Source organism: Vulpes lagopus, chromosome 8 (genome assembly GCF_018345385.1).
Source record: "Vulpes lagopus strain Blue_001 chromosome 8, ASM1834538v1, whole genome shotgun sequence".
In the NCBI taxonomy this organism is placed as follows: Eukaryota; Metazoa; Chordata; class Mammalia; order Carnivora; family Canidae; genus Vulpes; species Vulpes lagopus.
In genome coordinates this window covers 34,877,157-34,899,913 of record NC_054831.1, presented here as the reverse complement: position 1 = coordinate 34,899,913, position 22,757 = coordinate 34,877,157, and positions in this window count along the sequence as shown.

The window sequence follows — 22,757 nt, the reverse complement described above, 5'->3', positions numbered from 1 at the left end:
CTCGTTTTCAATTGTGTCACTTATTAGCCTACTTCTCTGGTGCTTCTAGAAAAACCTGTGAGCTACCCAATATATTTTTTAATTGTGGTAAGAACATTTAATATCTACCTTCAACAAATTATTCAGTGTAGAATACAGTATTGTTAACTATAGGCACAATGTTGTTCACAGATCTCCAGAATTTCTTCATCTTGCAAAATGGAAGCTTTATGCCTGTCCCTGTTTTCCCTTCCCTCCAGCCCCTGGCAACTACCTCTCGATTCTCAGATGCTATGAGTTTTGACTATTTTCGACATCTCTACTAGGTACAATCATGCAGTGTTCACACTTCTGTGAATGGCTTATTTCACTTAGCATAAGGTCCATATTGCATACAGGAGGGTTTCTTTTGCTTTTTAAGGCTTAATAATATTCCATCATATGTATGTACCACATTTTCTTTATCCATTCATCCATCTGCACAGTTAGATTGTTTCCATATTTTGGCTGTTGTGCATGATGCTGCAATGAGCATGGAGGTGCAGATATCTCTTCAAGGTACTTATTTCATTTCCTTTGGATGTATACTCAGATATGGGATTGCTAGATTATATGGAAGTTCTACTTTTAATTTGAGGGGGAGCCTCCATACTATTTTCTATAGTGATTGCACTAATTTATAGCCCACCAACAGTGTATAGGGGTTCTAATTTCTCTGCATCATTGCCAACATTCCCTGCCTTTTGTTTACCAGCTAGCCAAATCAATTTTTTCCTTGCAGCTTTATTGAGCTTTAATTGACACATAACACTATGGATGTTTAAGGTGTACAATGTTCTATAATGATTGAATATATATATTGTATAATGATAACCACAATAAGGTTATTTAATACACTCATCAACTCACATAATTACCTTTTTTCTTTCTTTCTCTTTTTCTTTCTTTCTTAATCATTGTTGAGAAAGAAGAACAAAGATTCATACTTTCTAATTTCAAAATCTATTTCAAAGCTTCAGTAATTAAAATGATGTATCACTGGCATAAAGATAGAAATATAGATCAAAGGAATAAAGATAGAAAGTCCAGGAATGAATTTAATATAGTTTAAGTAATTTTCTTGGACCAGGCAAAATTTATTTCTGTTGCTTGCAACTAAGACAATCGACTGGCCCAGCTACCACTATCCCTCAGGGAGCCTCTCAGGTCGGTGGGGCGGCCATCACTGCATGCATCACTACTTTCCATAAGCCTCACTGCCACCTCAGGGTGGTCCTGCTCTTCCCTTGCTGGATGAGATCTCCCTAATACCCCTCTGCCCAACCAAGACTAGCCAATAATTTCTCATAAGATGTTTTTCAAGTTTGTTATCAAACAGAGAGTAAGCTATACAAAAACTGATGGAAGTGACTATTGTTAAACCCCCAGGCCAAGCCTGAGCCAACTAATTTTTTAAAAAATAATCAAGAAGACTCTTGCCTAGCTTTTGACTGTGTTCCACAATAACGCAGACACCAGTTTTCAGCTTTCCAATGGAACTTTCCAAATATCTTCATGCCTCAAACAGGAAAAAATACTAGTTTTTATACATTGAAGACCTGCCTTATTTTTTACCTGAAGATTAATCTTCAAACATTTAAACCTAAATCATGAGTAACTTTTACTCATTCTTTTGTTTCTTAAAAAATATATGTATACATATATATATTCAGTATTTTAAATTGTTGCTAAACAATGTAAATATAAATTTTTATCTCCTTTTTACTAATATCCTCTAGATCATTCACTGTCCTCAGCTTATCACTGTATCTTCAGGCTTTCCCAGAATTACTATCTCTTTCATTTATGGGCATAGTCCTTTGATTTCAACCCAACTTCTTCCACTTGGACAGTTTCAGAGGATCCTCATTAGTTCCTTGAAAAGTTCAAATTCTTCTTCCTGACCTCCATCATGTCACCCCAATGTCTTTATTCAGATCTTCTACTGAGTCCATACTGCTCTCCAGCTTCTTTGAAAAGTTTCTGTTTAAATCATTTCACTCAGGCCCCTACCTTGGGTGGAACGAGCATTCTGATCTTAATGTATTCATCCAGAAATCAATCATTCAATAATTGAATAAGTCTAGTACTTGAAACAAAGCCAATGGTATATGTAATATACACATTTATCTCAAAGCACACTGGATGGCTGGCTCTGTTGTTTCCACATTTCCAGCAGCCCAGAATCATTTCTGTCTCTTCTTCTCATCACTTCTGTGTACAATGCAGTATAATATGTCCAAAAATCTCTCAAGTGAACCTGGATGCTTCATCATATTGTCTGCATCAAAGTCACACTGCCACTGAAAATGTCAAGAACTTCATACTGATTGTTAGAAAATAGAACTTTGGGAAAGTCTCAAAAGAAGTCAATCTGATAAGACAAGAACTCATGCCACAAGCCCTTCCCCTGAAAAGAAGAACAAAAAAACTTTTATACCCTTTTATTTTTATACTTTTCTAAGTACTAAAACAATCACATGACAGTAGGGATACCACAGGTGATAAGGGTGGAAAAGTCTATTTCCTAATAGATAAGATCTACCTTCTCTCTACAGTAGGCAGACTCTGAACAATAATTAGCAAGGAATGCGTTTTGACTGCATCTGAAAAATATGGTTTCAAACTAGAAAATATTTAATGGCTTGAAATGAAATTCAGAATTATTCCTATGCATTAGAGCCTAATGCCAAAGTTTATTTTCCTGAAGAACCATTAAATGTGGATAAAATAATAATAATAATAAATTTTTAAAAATCTGCTTCAAGAATGGACAGAATAGCAGTTTTCCAAAAAAGACATACAGAAGGCCAACAGGTACATCAAAAGGTTCTCAACACCACTAGTCATCAGGAAAATGCAAATCAAAACCACAATACTTCACCTCACACCTGTTAGAATGGCTATTCTTAAAGAGCAAGAAATAACAAGTATTGACAAGGATATACAGAACAAAGAACCCTTGTGCATTGGTGGGAATGTAAATTATGTAAATAGGTCCAGTCACTTTGGAAAGTAATATGAAGTTTCCTCAAAAAATTAAAACTAGAACTACTATATGATCCAACTCTTCTACTTCTGAGTATTATCCAAAAGAGACTAAAACACTAACGGAAAGAGATATGTCCACCTCCATGTTCATTGCAGCATTACTTATAATAAATAGCCAAGACATGGTACATCCATCAGTGGATAAATGAGTAAAGAAAATGTACACATAGTGGAATATTATTCAGTTGTAAAAAAAAGAATGAAATCTTGCCATTCGCAATAACATGGACCTAGAGCATGCCCTCCAGTTCAAATTCTTCTTCTTGGGGATCCCTGGGTGGCGCAGCGGTTTAGCACCTGCCTTTGGCCCGGGGTGCGATCCTGGAGACCCGGGATCGAATCCCACGTCGGGCTCCCGGTGCATGGAGCCTGCTTCTTCCTCTGCCTCTCTCTCTCTGTGCGACTATCATAAATAAATAAATAAAATTTAAAAAAAAAACAAACAAACAAATTCTTCTTCCTGACCTCCATCATGTCACCCCACCTGTCTTTATTCGGACCTAGAGCATACCCTCTAGGTCCATGTTATGCTAAGTTTTATGCTAAGTAAAATATGTCAGAGAAATACAAATGCCATTACGCTAAGTAAAATAAGTCAGAAATACAAATGTCATATGATATAATGTACCTGTGGTATCTTAAAAGTAATAAAAAATGAAGTCATAGGGCAGCCTGGGTGGCTCAGCAGCTTAGCGCCGCCTTCGGTCCAGGGTGTGATACTGGAGGCCGGGGATCGAGTCCCGCATCGTGCTCCCTGCATGGAGCCTGTTTCTCCCTATGCCTGTGTCTCTGCCTCTGTGTGTGTGTGTGTGTGTTTCTCATGAGTAAATAAATAAAATCTTTAAAAAAAAAAAATGGACTCATACATTCAGAGAAATGATTGGTGGTTGCCAGAGAAGGGGGTTGGGGGAAGGGCAAAATGGATGAAAGGGGTCAAAATGTACAAACTTCCAGTTATAAAATTGAATCATGACTTGTAATGTACAGCATGGTGATTATACAGCATCATACTTCATTGTATATCCGGCAAGTGTGAACAGAGTAGATCTTAAAAGTTCTCATCACAAGAAAAGAATGTTGTAATTATGTACGGTCATGGATGTCAACTAGACATTATTTTGTTCATCTTACAACATATACAAATATAGAATCACTATGTGGTACACCTGAAACTAATATAATATTGTATGTCAATTAGATACCAATTTTCAAAAAGGCTTAGCATAAACAAAACAATTAAATTATGAATGAAACAATGATAAGCAAAAAATCAAGTCACAGAATAACAGGATATAATGCCATGCATACAAAGTTTTTGACACCTTGAAGAACTAACAAATGTTCCACTTAAGGATACAAATATTTGTGGTAATACTATAAAGAAAAGCATGAGAATGCTATACTACTTTGCAGGGTAATAATTACCTGACATGGGGAAGGGATTAGAAACAGACGCATGAGGACCTTTTAAAAAAAAATTTTAAACCCAATTAGCCAACATACAGTACATCATTAGTTTCATAAGTAGTTTTCAATAATTCATCAGTTGTGTATAAAACTCAGTGCTCATGAGGACTTTTAAAGACAATTGTCATCCTTATATTTTAAATTAGGTACTAGGGTGATGGATATTTATCATGTCTATTCCTCATAACTTGCAATATTTACATTTTGCATCTATTGATATTTAATAAAAGCATTGTGGAAGAGATGTAAAGTGAGTCTAAGGCTATGAAATCCAATTTTCCTCACAAGATTTCTCAGTGTTGAGATTAGAAAGAAAATCACAAAGAAAAGATATTCAAAGACAATACAGCTAAAATATTTCCAGAACTGAAGAAACTCATAAATCCTCAATTTGAAAAGTCATGGAAGATCCGAATCGGGAAACATAAATTTAACACTAGACATAATCACAGAATCACATCAAAGACAAAGAAGTGTTCTTAAAAGTAATCAAAAAGAAAATGGACTGTCTTCAAAAAAAAAATGGAAATTTGTGATGACAGCCAACATTACCACAGCAGAAGGAAAAGACAGAAAATAAGAGAAAAATGTCTTTAATGTGCTGAGAGACACAACCAGAGCCTAGAATTCTCTACCCAGCCAAGCAATTTTTCTAGAATATGGACTGAATAGGACAATCTTAGATAAACAAAAACCTAAACCATTGCACTACTAACATACCTTAACTGAAAGACCTACTTAACATACTCATGAAAAAGAAAACTGAAACCAGAAGGAAAGACTGGCATTCAAGAAGAAATGAGACTATCAAATTTATGGTTAAAGGCAGCACATCACTATTTAGTGTGAATTAAAAAAACAAAACAAATCAAGTGGCCAAATACTGGGAGAAAAATCACATGGAAGACAGAAATGATGCACCAAAGTTAATGTGTTGTTGGATCCTTGACTGTTCACATCTTCCTGAACAGTACAGCAATCGATGGACTTTAGGCTTTATTATTTCAAGCACACATGCTAAAGTTTAAAGGTAGCTGCTAGAAGAATAGAAAAATAATACATGTGCAACTTCCAGTTAATAGAAAGAAGGTAGAGGTAATGGCAAAATGACAGAAGCAGGAAAAGGGTGGAGGAGAAAAACCCGGATTAGGTGGCAAAGATGTAACCAAATACACAAAGAATTATAATAAAAATGGGCTTAATAGTTAAAAGACTATAAGTATGAGATTTTATTCTTATAAAACTGCGTTTTTGCAATAACTAATAGCATTGAAGATGCACGCACCCTTTGATCAAGCAATTGTACTTACATATGTGCAAACAGAGGCATGTACAAGAATGTTAATTGCCACATTGTTTGCAATAGCAAATACATTGGAGAAGATTTAAATGCCCATCACCAGACACACTGATTAATACATTGTGGATTTGCTCAACAATGGAATGTTATTCTGCAATTAAAATGAATGAGCTAGCTCGCACAACATCTATCAACATGAACTATTTCAAAACTGAAATATTGATTGAGAAAATCAAGTTGCAAAAGTATAGAGAACATGATGCCATTTTATATATTTACAACTATGTAATACAATACTAGTTATTGTTTAAAAAATACATCCACAGAATAGAAGCCTAAAATCCTACGTGTAAAAATATGAATAAAATAAAATAAAATAAAATAAAATAAAAAAATAAAATAAAATAAAATAAAAAGTCCTTCATGGGAATACTAAACAATAAATCCAAAGAGTTGTTTTTGGGGGGTTATGAGGAAGAGAAATGGGTGGCATGGGAGCCGTCAACTATATTATAATCTGTAATATTTTCCTTAAATGAAATTGTTGAATATATAGTAAAATATAGTAAAATTACATGGGAAAAGTAATAAAAGACGTTAGGTAACAAAGTTTGGTAGAAGATACCTATCAAGATATTGTGTATGGGGCACTTGGTGCCAGTTAAGTGTCTGACTCTTGGTTAGGGCTCAGGTCATGATCTCATGGGTTCTGAGATTAAACCCCAGATTGGGCTTCATGCTCAGCAGGGAATCTGCTTGGGATTCTTTCTCTCCCTCTCTCTCTCTCTCTCTCTCTCTCTCTCTCTCCCTCAAATAAATAAATAAATCTTTTTAAAAAGATACTATGTTTGGTTATTACTTATTAATATGTAGTAATATTTGCAAAAAGTAGTATTATTTACTATGTTTTTCTTCATGATTTAAAATTTTTCTACTGAAATAATGCTACGGAAGTTAAGCTTTAAAAAAAGTTTAGCATTATTATTGAATTCAGATGAAAAAAAAAACATACCTAGTACATTCTGTGAACTTGCAAAGTACCATGAGAGAGGTAAACTCAGCATTGTTCTTGCCTTCAAGAACCTAATACAGTGGGAAAGATATAATATGACGCCTGCAGTTAAGGAGAAGAGTGGGGCACTCACTAGAAAAATAAAAACAGGGGAATCCCTGGGTGGCTCAGCAGTTCGGCCCCTGCCTTTGGCCCAGGGCGTGATCCTGGAGTCCCGGGATCGGTCCCCGCCTCAGGCTCCCTGTGTGGAGCCTGCTTCTCCCTCTGCCTGTCTCTCTGCCTCTCTCTCTCTCTCTCTATCATGAATAAATAAATAAATAAATCTTCAAAAAAAGAAAAACAAATATCTGATAAAATGAGTGTTTAATAATTGATGAATGAGTGAAAAATACAGGGTGGGAAGAAAGCTGGAAGAAGTCAAATAGAAATGGAAGCTTTTTAAAAAGATTCTTTTAATTTAAATTCAATTTGCCAATATATAGTATAACACCCAGTGCTCATCCCATCAAGTGCTCTCTTCAGTGCCCGTCACCCAGTCACCCCATTCCCCCACCCATGTCCTTTTCCTCAACCTTTTGTTGGTCACCAGAAGTCAAGAGTCTCTTATTGTTTGTCTCCTTCTCTAATTTTTCCCACTCAGTTCCCCTCCTTTCCCTTATAATCCCTTTCATTATTTCTTATATTCCCCATATGAGTGAAACCATATGATGATTGTCCTTCTCTGATTGACTTACTTCACTCAGCATATTACCCTCCAGTTCCATCCATGTCGAAACAAATAGTAGGTATTCATCCTTTCTGATGGCTGAGTAATATTCCATTGTATACATAGACCACATCTTCTTTATTCATTCATCCGTCAAAGGACATTGTGGCTCCTTCCAGGTTTGGATATTATGGACACTGCTGCTATGAACATTGGGATCTGGTGTCCCGGTGTTTCACTGCATCTGTATCTTTGGGGTAAATTTACATATTCCAGATACTGGGAAATTATTTTAAAATTAAATTAAATTTAAATTAAACAACAATACTGGTAAGACTCAGAGTGAAGAAGATTTCCAAGCTAGGCTAGGGGATCATGACCATTTTCTGATTTGGAAATTCACCAGGCAGAGTGACACATGCAGATAAGAGGACAAGAGAAAAGCCATCAGGAATAAAGATCTTGTGGTCCATTCACAGAGACCTAAATAGCAAATAATCTTACTCTCTCCTCTATCTCTGTCTCTCTCTCTCTCAATCTCGATCTCTCTCTCTGTGTCACACACACACACACACACACACACACACACAGTGGATTGTGGCAGAAAAATAGGACAGAGAAAAGATGCAATGCTGCTCATAAATTATAAAATAGTTCTCCTCAAAGTACAGCCTTAGCATTTTAACTCATCAAAAACTATCACAATCAATCAGCTTTCTGGCAAGTGACTCCTCACATCTGATCATAGGATGTAGGGCACCAGCTGCTGTGTATCCCAACCAGCATCCTGTGCTGCCCCCTAAGTCCTATCCTAGGACCCACAGCCTGTTGGGGTTCATATACACTAAGAACATGAAGGCTCAGACCTGGAGTCATTCAACTTCAGAGCTAAGACAGAGATACATGTCATTTAAAATCCAACAATAACTGACACTTTAAATACATGTGTAATTAGGAAATAAATTTTGTAAATTGTTTTTGATGACTACTGATTACCTCACATCGTTACTGTGGACTTAAAAATGTTGATTTCACAAAGCAGCAGTTATTTCTGTCATTGTATTCTTCTAAGGGTAATGATTATGCACTCCTGCTTCAATTTCATGTCTTCAGAGTGCCCCGTAGATGCCCAAGGCTCACCAGCGGGCTGCACCTGTCACCTACATGGCACTCGGCTCACCCCGCTCCCAATCCTGTCTTAACCACTGCCTCAGCAGGTGTCCATTTTCTCTTCCTCCTTGCAAAGTCTGAGGACAGGTCAGCACTGGTGCTCTTGAATGTTCTATTGACTTTTCCTTATGTGTCCCATAAAAGGTGTGCCTTATGATTAGTCATTACTCAAATTACAAAAATGTCATGAATTAGGAAACTATACAACCTTCCTAGGATATACGTATATAAAACATTTCACTTCACAGTATCATTTTCCTAATGTTCATGCACAACAACAGAGCTCCTAAATCACATAATGATGAAAGATAAACACTGAAAGAGATGAGTGAATTTAGTCTTTTCCTGAAATACTAATCTCTTCACATAATTATTCACAAATTTCTATTTTTACTGGAATAGAAATCTTTATTTGCTAAAAAAATGTTTGAAATTGCTTTACAAAAAGACTATAGAGATTTAAAACAAAACATTACTTACTGTAAAATAGCTTATCAAATTAATTTAAGGCTCAATGGAACCATTCTACAACAATGAAAATCATTATTAGAAGTTGAAACCACCCCCTTATTCTTTCATACTGTTTTTAAACATTTTTCTAAACAAAGAATTCAGTGTCTTTTCAGTGACCTAGAGTTGGTTTAAGACTCTGCTTAAATGAAGCTCACCATCTCCAAGAGATCTATTGTAATCAGAGATTCATGGCATTTCAGAACTAAAGTCTATCATAGAGACCAAGATGACTAATGTCTTACGTTAACACACTAAGAAACTGAGGCTCAGTGAAGTTTTGAGCCCTGTCAACATCCCATAGCTGGCTCATGGCAGTCAAGAGTCAAACTTGACCCTTAACACAGGGCTGGTTTTATGCCACTGAACTTCACCCTTACTTTGTTAGTAAGGTGGAAATGGGTCTGTTGTCATTACTGATAGAAGAAGGAATCCTTTGTAAACTTGATCTTAAATGCCAATTAATTAATGGCTGGAATTCCATTAGCTGATTATTTTTATCTTTGTTTATCCATGCTAAATGATCCCTATATTAGCAGGAAAAATAAAAATCACTATACCAAACCCTTCTGGCCTGGGAAACATTTTCCTTTAAAAAATAATCTTGAAAAGATACAAAGATTAGTTGAAAGAAATACTATCTTAAAGATAACTCCCTTGAAAGAAATTTAATTTAGCAGTAGATAATTCAGATCAATTGAATGATGATACAGCAAAAAATGTAGAGGCAAAAAGACTCTGAAACAAAGTAGCATTTGTCTAGCCCATGTGTGTGTGCGTGCACACACACATGCCCACTTTAATAATAACTTTTAAAGAAAGATAGAAAATGACCAGAAGTTGACAGAAACACAAAGAGAGATGGAAATACAGACTTGTCCAAAAGAAAGTTGTCTCTGTTCTCTGCTGACTAGAGAGTTGGGATAAAATGAGAAATTGGTTTAAAAATCCTTCCCAAGAGTGCTTTTCAGTTCAAATATCTAAAAAAGCCTCATCATTTGTATGCACAGTTGGGAAGGCCTGTGACGTTAAGAAGATGTCAGAGTATATAACATTACATAATGTAATATAAAATAAGTTAAGTAGTAAGAATCATTTCAGGGTAGTTGGAAGACATGTGTCTTTGCTTAGGCAATGAAATATCTTTAAAATGCACTTCAGGGACTATATTCTCTTAATGTTGATACTCAAAAATGAGCATTACTTCTCTAAGTACATATATACATATTTAAAATAAAAGATTATTACAAAAAATCAAAAATATTTTTAAATACACAGCTTCATGAGCAGAGAGGAAGTCTGCAGATTTTGTAGACAGCTGAATGGATGTAGCTTTTTCAAAACTACACAAATTCCTAAGTTAATCAAACTTTATAAATAGAACAGTTTATATATCCTCTTTTGTGGCCTGCCCTTCTCCAAAAACAAACAAACAAACAAAAGTAAAGTAGCATTAAGATGTCTTAAAGAATATTGTTCCAGTCTTTTCAGAACCTAAAGCAAAACTTACATAATTTTGGCAAAAATATTTCCTCATGCTTTAAGCCACACCACCCCTCATAATGAAAAAACATAAAATATCAAAACATCCACTTTGTGGATGACAACGAAATATCAATAAGAGCTAATGTTATTTATATGTCGCAGACAATACAATATATGGTATGGAGTGTAGCATAGGGAGACCCTATGTTCGGGTTATAAGCATTGGCTCTGGAGGATTTTGCGGGGTACCTTCCTTCTTCTACTCCTTATCAGCTGTGGACCTTGAGCAAGTTACAAAATGTCTCTGTACCTTGGTTCTCCATCCATGAGAACTCAAATAACAGCACCTACTTTCATATAGGTCAATAATATAGATAAAATAATGCGCAAGCAATGCTTACAGTCTTAATGTCAGGAAAATGTAAGCATTCAATAAATGCGAGCCTTCATCTGTCAGACATTGTTTTAGGCACACTAAGAGCAGTATCCCATTTAATTTTTACAAAAGTCCTTTGAGATCGATATGAGAATGGAGGCTCAGAGTGATTAAATAAATTGCCATGGTCACATAGGCTCTGGAACACTAAGATGTAGCTGTTTCACTCACATAATACAAAAAGAAAAATAGTTGAAGCTGGAGAAATCATTTTTCCTTTAGAACAGCAGTAGTCAGGCTATTTTCCTCAGATCTTAGGTTGAGAGAGATCTTCTACAAACTCCATCAATTTAATCCATCGTATGAACAGAAAAATGGTATGATATGATGATATGATCATCTCAATAGAAGCAGAAAAGGCGTTTGACAAAATCTAACCCCATTTTCTGGTTAAAATAATAACTTTCTTAGAAAACAGAAACTGCAGAGAACTTCCTCAACTCAAAAATGGCATCCTTAGAGGCATCTGGCTGGTTCAGCCTGTAGAGCATGAAACTCTTGATCTCTTGTGTTGTGAGTTCAAGCCCCACGTTGGGTGTGGAGCCTACTTTGAAATAAAATCCATTAAAAAATGGCATCTCTGAAAAGCCTACCGCCAGCATCATATTCACTCAATGCTTTCCTCCCAAGATCACGAACAGGCAAGAATTCCCACTCTCAACACCTCTACTCAATATGGCCCCAAAGGTTCTAGGCAGTTAAGTGGGGCAAGAAAAAGAAATAAAATGAATACAGATCAGAAAGGAGGAAGTAAGACTGTTGTAGATGACATGAACAGAGATGGAAAAGAATTCTAGAGACTCTATTTAAAAAATTACTGAAGGGGTGCCTGGGTAGCTCAGTGGTTGAGTGTCTGCCTTTGGTGCAGGTCGTAATCCCAGGTCCTGGGATCAAGTCCTGTGTCAGGCTTCTTCAGGGAGCCTGCTTCTCCCTCTGCCTATGTCTCTGCTTCTCTTTGTGTCCCTCATGAATAAATAAATAAAATATTAAAACAGTATAAAATATAAAATAAAATTACCAGAAATAATAAGTAAATTTAGCAAGGATACAAGATATATGATCAATATTTTAAAATCTATTATATTTCTATATCTTAGCAATAAAGCATTATTCAAAAATATTAGTTACTTAGAGATGCATTTAACAAATATGAATAGGACACCAAAAACAAACAAACAAACAAAATTGCTGAGAGAAATTAGAGACCTTAATAAATGGAGAAATACACCATGCTCATGGTTTTTGAAGTTGATATTATATTGATGTCCATTCACCCCAAATTGACCTATAGAATCAATGTTATCCCAAACAAGATCCTTGAAGGATCTTGGAAATGCAAACAATCATGAAGAATCAAAACAATAATGGAAAAAAATTGGTGGAGCTGTAATACATACATAGAGATTTCATGAATTAAAATAAAGCAACAATAGTCAGGACAGAGTCATACATACACACACAAGCATGCACATACCTCTATATCGTAGAGAACTAAACCAAAAACTAAATCTATAAAATTTCTAGAAAAAAATAGCAGGCAATAAAACTACAAACTACAAATTTTGGGTAGGCAGTTTTATTAGATAGGATAAGGAAGAGTTAACTATAGAAGAAAAGTTGATAAATTAGCCTTCTTCAAAAGTAAATATTTTCCCTATAAAAAAACAACCATTAGAAAAATTAATAGATCACAGAGAAGAGTTGCCATATATTTATACATATATATGCATATATATCATATACATATGTGTCTGTGTGTGTGTGTGTGCGTGTGACAAAGGACTTATTTTCAGAATATAGGAGGAAAATATTAGTAAGACAAGTAATTCCATTTTAAATGTGGGCAAAGATTCTAACAGATACTGACAAAAGAATATGTATAAATGGCCAACAGCTCATGAAACAGTGTTCAACTACAAGAATTATCAGGGATAATGCAAACTAAGTCATGTGATAGCACTGGACACCCACTAGTATGGCCAAACTTTTTTTTTTAAGATTTTATTTATTTATACATGAGAGATACAGAGAGAGAGAGAGACAGAGACAGAGACAGAGACATAGAGGGAGAAGCAGGCTCCCTCCAGGGAGCCTGATTCTGGACTCCATCCCAGGACCCCGGAATCACGATCTGAGCCAAAGGCAGATGCTCACCCACTGAGCCATCCAGGTGCCCCTAGAATGGCCAAAGTTTAAAAAAATACTAACAATAACAACTATTGGTGAGAACACTGGAGATATCACATATTGCTGGTGGCAACGTGAAGGCACAACTTTGGGATAGTTTTTCAAAGTCTTTTAGTTAAATAATCCCACTTCTAAGTATTTCTCCAGGAAAAGTAAAATGCTTGCCCACACCAAGACTCATACACAAATGTTCTTGGCAGCTTTATTTGTGTTAGCTCCAAACTGAAAACAACCCATACATCCAAAACAAGCAAATTGACAGATTATGGAATATAATGGCATACTGACTTAGCAGTATAAAGAAATGAACTACTGATACAAACCACGAAATGAATGAACCTCAAAAATATGCTGAGCAAAAGAAGCCAGACACAGGTGTAACTGTGTAATTCTATTTACATGAAATTCTTACAAAGTCAAAACTAAAATAGATTCATAAAGCATATTGATAATTTCATAGGAATGGGGAGATATGGCAGCAAAGAAGCACAGGGAAAATGTATAGAGGGGAGAAAATGTTCTATATCTTGCTTGTGATGGGGGTTACATGGGTGTATAATTCATCAAAATTATTTTATGACTAGGTCACCCCTTTCCTGTGTAATGGCTGAAAGACTTATTGGAAACTAGAGAGAAGGGAGGAATAATTTGTATCACGTGCTTCTCACATCTTCCAATTATTAGTCCACCCATCCCTCATGCATTTACTAATGTACGTGAAAGATGATGCTTTTGAACAAAAACAGAAATATTTAATATTAATACTGAACTGCATTTATCCTAATTCAAGATTTGTAGTAGGCAGAATAATGATTCCTCTATAAAACCCACAGTCTAATTCCCAGAACCTGCAACTATTTAGTTTACATGGCAAAGGGTAATTAAGGTCACAGATGGAATAAAGATTGCTAATGAGCTGACCTTAAAATAGGGAGATTCATAAATCACAGGGATGAAAGGTACAGCATGGGGAATATAGGCAATGGGGCTGTAATAGCATTGTATGATGACGGATGGTAGTTACATTTATCATGGTGAGCATAACATACCGTATAGAGTTGTTGAACCACTGTGTTATATACCTGAAACTAATATAACAGGGTGTGTCAACTATACTTCAATTTTTAAAAATGTGGAGATTGCCCTAGATTGGGTACACTCAATGCAATCCCAAGGATTTTTAAAAGTGTAGAGGAGAGTGAGAGGAAACACAGCTATGGAAGAAAGGTACAGAGAGATGTCACATTCTGGGTTTGAAGATGGAAAAAGGGAGACAATGGCCAAGGAATGGAGGTGGCCTCTAGAAGCTGGAAAAAACAAGGAAGTGGATTGTCTCTCAGACCCCCCAGAAAGGAACACAACCCTACTGACATCTTAATTTTAGTTCCACAAGACCTATGTCAGACTTCTGAACTACAGAACTATGAGATAATAAATGTGTGTTGTTTTAACAAGTGTTGGCGAGTGTAGAGAAAAGAGAACCCTTGTATACTGTTGGTGGGAATGCAGACTGGGACAGCCACTGTGAAAAACAGTATGGAGATTCCTCAAAAAATTGAAAAAAAGAACTACATATGATCCAGCAATTCTCCTTCTTTGTATTTGTCCAAAGGAGATGAAAACACTAACTCAGAAAGATATCTACACCTTCCTATTCATTGAAGCACTATTTACAGTAGCCAAGATATGGAGACAATCTAAGCATCCACTGATGGATGAATGGATAGAGAAGATGTGGCATACATATACAATGGAATATTATTCATCCATTAAAAAGAGGAAGTTTTGCATTTGTGATGACCTGAATGGAGTTTGAGGACATTATGCTAAGTAAAATAAGCCAGACAGAGAAAGATAAATACTGTATGATATCCTTTACACGTGGAATCTAAAAGAGGAAAAAAAATGAACTCATGGATACAGAGAACAGACTGGTGATTACCAAAGCAAGGGGTGAGGGTGGACAAAATGAGTGAAGGGGGTCAAAAGGTACAAACTTCTAGTTAAAAGGTAAGTCCATGAGATATAACGTACAGCATGACAACTCTAGTTACTGCCATAGTGTATATTTGAAAGTTGCTGAGAGTAGATCTGAAAAGTTCTCAACACAAGGAAAAGCTTTTGTTGCATCCCCGTGTGGTAGTGGATGTTAACTAGATCTACTGCAGGAATCATTTCACAATAGATACAAACATCAAATCACTATGTTGTACACCTGAAACTAATGTAATGAATGTCAATTATATCTCAAAAAATCAATAAATAGGTGTTGTGTGAAGCCTTTAAGTTTGTGGTAATCATTATAGCAGCAGTGGAAGAGTAGTACAGAAGTTTAAAACCTGAAGCATAAAATGAAGAGATTCAAAATATAAAGAGGAAAAGAAAGAGAAGAAATATGTGGACAAGGAGAAAAAGAAAAAATGAAGACATGATCACAATTGGGAAACTATTACCGAATATTCATGTTGCACTTTCTCCTAGGAGTCCCCAAATCCTGAACCCCTGTCAGGATAGCTGGCACACCCAGAGAGCTCCTCTGAGCACCCCATTCCATAGCTGATACTTTCAAGAAGTACTTCCAAATTTGACATTCCTAACCAACGCAACAACCTTCCCCTACACCAAGTTCATTTCCTAGATGAAGCTGAGAGACTATACACAACACTTTTCTTGACAAATCGATGGGTTATTCCAAACAGACTCTCATCAGCCTCACAACCAAGTCAGGCAAATAAACATGTGCACTCCACCATGGTTTAAATCAGAGAAATACATGCATTCCAAACTGACTCCAACATTCATTACCACAGTAAGGAAATGTCCTGATTTTGAGTGCCACACTGAAGCGTGACAGATACTTCTCCTCATTCCACAAAATACAGGTAGCAGATAACTATAAATACACACTATAAGATCGTAAAATGACAATAAAAATGTAAAAAAAAAACAGAATTAGGGAAAATTCAATTAGAAAAGATGGCTAATACCAGGTAAGAAGTAAACTGCCTATACGCAGACCATAAATTCCTATACTGACGGTGAATAGATCTATGGGTGAATGTAGAGAACATAACTGTAGAGCAGTTTCTTCAATAAAGAAAAAACAAATCCATTCCTCAAAGATAGCAAAACTTCTTCCAGGATTCACATGAAAGTAACTCTCTCCCTTGGGAGAGTAAAGCATGGCTTTAACAGTGTTGCAGCAGCCAACACCATGGCTTCTGGAAACTTGCATCTTGAGCATCCTCCACATGTTAGCCCCTTGTATTACACCAAAGCCTGTTTTAATGAAGTTCATTGTGAGAGGGCAATGTCCAAAAGAAAGCTACTACCTGAAATCCATTTCAATAAGCTCATATTTACCTTATCTTTTTTCAACTTGTTTAGAAAAGATTTTTTTAAAAATAAGCCATTGTGATAGCAAAAGAAAACTTCATTCTCTATGGTTTTCCAATAATTCTTTTTTTCCTTTGAGGTAGCCTCTCACCCCTGGATGAACAGCCATCTCAGAGTCAAAAATGCAGACAGACTGAGTTGGTAGCAAAGATAAATCTCAAACCAGATGCAAAGTTTTTATGCACGTTTCACTAGATTTTACAATAGACCACGGTGCTACAAGTCAGTATTTCCATTGGAAATAGTGGCTCACATCCAGGGCTTGGTGTGATATTTTTTCCAGTAGTAACTAAGAACCAGCTCTGTCTCTTTTCCAAGAACCTTTTTTCCTCTGCAAAAAGAGAGAAAATGTTAGATGGGTAAGAACTGGTCAGGCTGACTCCTCAAGGCAGCTGTCATTTTGCCTTGAGACACATGTATGCACACCTGCTCTGGCAAGTTAGAATGTGGGCATCCCAACCACAAACTTGCTGAATATACCAGTTGCCTCATTTTCTGAAATTTCTAAAGAGTTGGATGTCTTGGCTACATCTGTATAATTATGTCCCAATAGTCTAGAATAAACAAAAAAAGTTAAGCTTCCTAGAGATAGTTCTAAAGCAATGCCAACTGCCAATTCATTCATTCACCAAGAAATGTGTAGTATATACACCATACACACCACATCAGTAAGATCTAATCCCTTACATGGCTTACAGAGTATATGGATGGTGGGACATGTAGCTCCGACAGGAGATGTCAGAACCTTTTTAGTAGTTTCTTACGTTTTTGGTATAGTCTTATTGTCAGGATGGAGGCCAGGTCAGTCTTCAATAGCAGATGGTAAAGAGGGCATAGGCTAGTTATTTGTGATCAGTGTTTCCAGTGTTTCATAAACTTCAGTCATTTCAGTGGGTCACAATTTCAGCATACCCATATGCCATGTACCATGCACTAGTATTTAATAATTTTCTCTAAGTTTACTAATTTTTAGTTTAATTTCATTTACTTCAAAAGGAAATTTCCTACCATTACAAAAAGTGGAAATCCTAATCACCTGCCATAAATGGAAGCTAATTATAAAAATAAATACCATGGCGGCAAAGTTAAGTGATACTTTATTTAAAAATTAAAATAAAAAATTAGTGCACATAGCAATAAATTTGATCAATCTGAACAAAGACATATCACAAGGTTCATTGCTTAACTGTGAAGGATGGAGTAGTTGACTATCAGCAAGCTCGATTTTTATTTTGCAATTGCCACAAGTGTTCAAATTTCCATCATGTTATCCACCTTGTCACAGTTTTAAAATTGTCTTTTTAATTTTTGATCTATAGTGGGTTCAAAACAAAACAAAACAAATGTAAAGACCCAGAAACTCTACAGGTCAAGGTGCAGACTCCTTGACCTCCCAGGCCTGTAGAGAGAACATTTAGATCTGGGCAGGCCTTCAGAGTAGCCCATGAGGAAATTAAAATTGAGGATGCTGTGGGTGTGGGAGAGGCAAATTAGAAAGTAGTGGAGGGAAGAGAGCAAGAACCAGAAGGAAGGGGCTAACTCCGACCCCCCAAATCCCAAATATCACTGAGGAGTGGGTGAAGGGAAACAGGTCCATGATGACCAGTCAGAGTGTAATACTGTGGCTGATATCAGAGTCATGGTCACACAAGGCCTTCCAATAGGTCTTCTAGACAGCAACCCACCTGGCTTCCTGACTCCAAATTGTCCTGCATGACACTATTCAAATCACCCACTGAAAATCCTTCAAGGGCTCCCCATCACTGGTAGACAGAAGAGTCAATCCCCTTGTGTCTTGAAGAAGCCATGGATTTCCAGGGCCTCTGAGAACCATTTCCTTCTTCCCTATCTTCTCTTCTTAGCAGAGAGACTCTGTTCCAATGAGTCTTTTGACACAGTCTCCAACAGGATTCCTATGCCAGCCCTGACTTGAATGTCTTCCCCTCCCTTCTCTACTTTCTTCAAATATTATTCATACAATCAAATATTGTTCAAATATTACCTATATTACTCACTCTTTAAAACCAGACTGTCCCACTTCCCCCATGCATCATTCTCCAAATATCTCAGCTACAGTGACTACCCCCTCTCCCAAAATACCAAATAGTTTCTTGTGATTTGTACCCCTCATTTGACATTTAGCATAACCACTTTATATGGTTATTTTTCTTAGTGGAAATGGCCTCCCTTTCCAAGTAGGCTATAAGAAACTGGGAGGCTAGGACCAGGTTTTGCATATCTGCATCCTAAACAATGCCTTACAGTGAGCAGGAATTCATTGATTTTATGTGAATTGTTTCAACCACAATGTATCAAGCCAGTTCTAGTTTTCAGTGGGACCTACCTTACCTGCTCAGGCAGTGGATGACCCATAACGACACAGACCCACAGATGAGCCCCTGTGAAGTTCCAGAAGGAGCTGGGAATGGTGTGGAATGGGGCACTCATAGTTGAAACATGCTCATTTAGCCAGTTCTGATGGAAACTGTACTCCTCTGGGATGGCTGTAGAATCAAAAGTGAAATTTCCAAATTGTCTGCACAACTATAAGGAAAGACTTCAGAACATGAACCCAGATAAATAGATCCCAAGAGTTCTGCCAAAAATGTCCTTGAACCACAGACATCAAATTCTAAGACACACCAGTTCCAAACTCTGCTTGCCATGGCTACAAAACCCTGGCCTTTAAAGCTGATGACTCTGGTCCCTGGACCAATGGCAGCTATCCTGTGACCAGAATGAGCTGAATGGGCTCTCTGAGCATGAGAGGAGGAAATCTAAGTACAGCCAGAGTTTAATGAACTCATTTGAGACAGACTGGATACCAATGTGGATAAAATCCATTGTAAGAAGTCATTTTATCAAAAGCAGAGTAGCTGCTACAAAGAGTAGCTGCCTCAATGTTCCAGCAGGAAAAGCTCTGAATGAGGTCCCAAAAAGAAAAGCATATAACTTTGGAGGATGACATATTCTTTTACTTCAAGCTTATGCTGCTTCAAAATCACTATCACATCAAGTAGACTCAGGTCATGATGTCAGCACCACCCTGTCCTTGACATAATATATTTGGCTGCCCATTCCATTGTAGATCTACACTTGGATTTTCATCTCCTCTTTTTGGGTCCTTCACCAAATCCCCTTGGTCTGTCTGTCTCCTATGCTCTTGCTAGAAAATTCAGCCTACTTGCTTTTTTATCTGATCAAGCCATTTCAGACTTTAAACTTGGGCTTAAGCCTGATCCAAACCTCTCCAAGTATTGCCCTTTCCTCTCTGTTGTCTTTCCCTCCTCAAGTTGATGAGAATCCTCTGCAGCCTATTTCTCCTAGAAACCTTGACTGGAGCACTGGACATGATTCTCCCTTGGGAAATAGACATTTTGGTGCTTTCTTCAGCACTAAGCATCCTTTTTGAGCTGTCCAGCTGACCATTCCCAACAGCTCAGGCTTCTGGACACCATGTTCCTCACCATCCCTCCCCTGATGCAATCAATGTGGCCTGTCCCAGGATCCATCCTCTCACAGTGCTTCCAAAGTGTTCAAAGTGAAGACTAGTTATGCAGAAGGAATTTCTCCTAGCCAGGAAATGTCCTCTCCCACACCTCCTGGAGTCCTCTAGACCTGCAAAGATTTTTACGATTCCTCTGTGGATGTTTAACCAATAAAAATAGGGCTGAGACAAAAAAAATTAGGTGAGGGATGAGGAAAGGTGAAATGGGAAGAGCAGAATTCTGTGCTTTGTAAAGAATTCCATCTGGAAGCTTCCCGATGCTCATGTCCACAGAGCTGCTGCCACAAGCCCATCTTCTGGGTTCATGAGTACTGCCCTTCCTTCATTCTCTTCGGAAGAGATGAAAAAAAAGCACAATTTTCCCCAGAAGGCAAATTTCCAAGTATCCACCTGCCCTATGGGAATGACCTGACAGCACTGTAGAAGAGATTAACAAAGACTAGGGTAAGAGGGGAGGTGCCACTGTCTCTCATGGTCCTTACTTGGAACAGCAGGAGGAATTGAGGTAATTCCCCAGGCTAGATGTAGGCCGGCACACCTTCCTACTCTGGAAGAGAGCAGCTTCCTTACATTGCATGACATGCCTTTTTGGTATTTTTGAGGCGAGGAGGCTAATGAAATTAATCAGGAAATATAAACTTCATATTAAAAGCTATTTCCCTGACTTGCTCTTTTATTAAAAGAAATCACCATCCTGTAACTGCAGTCTTGTGCTTTCTTTATGCTCAGAGGAATATTTTTCTTCTTCTGGAAACTAAGACCTGAAACAAATGCCCTTGCACAGAGGAATCCCATATGCTGTGGTAACTTTGGCACAGAATCATAAACTCTCTCCAGTTCCACCTCCCAGGCCTTCTGCACTTTTTAAATCACAGTTAAATTTTCATCCTTTTCTGTTGAATTCTCACATTAGGGTCACAGTTGCTGTTTCTAAAAGCTCTCCACTAGCCCCACCCGGTGACCCTGACACGCCAGTCTTCACATAACCCAACTCACACAATGACCAATAAAATAAGAAAAAGCCCATCATCTGATTTACATGGGTAAAACATTCCCAGAGAAGTGCAACTTGGAGCAATGAGGATCACATCATCTCACTGATGCCATTCCCAGTGGGAGGGAAATTCTGCTTCAGCAAAGAGCAGGATAGGGTCAAAAGAATTTTATGAGGCCATCTTCAAAATAGTTCTCAATTAAACAAAGGAGCAGCATCAGGGTTTTTAGTACTTTTGTGAAGTGCTACATGCTAGCTACATCATCCTCAGTCTGACTTCTTATTTGGAGTTGACTTTCCATCAAGTTTCAGTTGACTTTCTTATTTGGAGCCCAGTGGACAAGACATGGGCATGACTATGCAGAAAGATAATATGGACTTTTCCATGTAGATGAACCATATAGTTTAAAAATTCATATATTTATTCTCATGATAAACATTCCATGTCCCATAAGATCTTTATGAAATTTGCTTAGAAGTATAAGATTGCAAAAATTTAATACCACTTCATGTGTTTTGGGCAATGCAGTAGATTGCCCCTACTCTTCCACAAATTCTGTGTGATCCTCAGAATGTTAATCAATTCATTAGTTCCTTCTCTCACTGTCTTAGTTTCTTCATCTACAAAATGTAAAATGATGTCTTCCTCTCCTTTCTTTGGAGGATATTAGAAAGAAGTGTGTACAATACAACCTGTACTCTCAATTCCTAAAAGAAAAATGCAGTAAAACATGCTGTAGCCTATTAGTCTATATTGGATTATGGCTATGAGACAACCAAATGTGATGTAAAGTAAGGATTTTTCCTCTACTGCTACCCACACCCTGTTTCTTCTTCTTGTGATTCATGTACTCAGTGCAATCTTGAGTGGCAACAACGCACAGATGCTATGGAAGAAACAGAGATGGAAAATAGGGACACACCTATTTTATTTACAAAATAAGGAAAATGTTTTGGAGGGAATGTCTGAGACTTTATGATCATAAGAAAGAATGAAGAGGACAAATATCATCATCAGAAAGCACTGGTGTGCTTATAACAATTACCTAGCCACCTGAGAACCAACCCAAAGTCCCTAACTGATTCAAATTTGTTGAAAAATATCTCTCACAAGTTTGGAGCTCTGCCTTATTGAATATAGTGTAATCAATATTGAATTCACCTTTTAAGATTATTCTTGAAGGACTTATTACCTCTTCTAATAACTTATGATTTTACCAATTTAAATGTAGAAGGATCAGAAATCACCTGAATATTTACCTTTCCTACAACATATAGTAAAATATATCCTTGAAATAAATTTGTGTATTTCTCACTAAGGAAAAAAAACTGGGGTATGATTAATTAATGAGTTACTGTAATATTACATGACATTTCCTAACAATACAAATGCTTGGCGAAGACAGTTACATCTGTTAGTGAACCAGGGCTCTCATTCCCATATAAATGATGAATTGTAATTGGACATGGACTAGAACTTAGAAATTAAACATGTTAGGTGACATTAGAAAACCCCA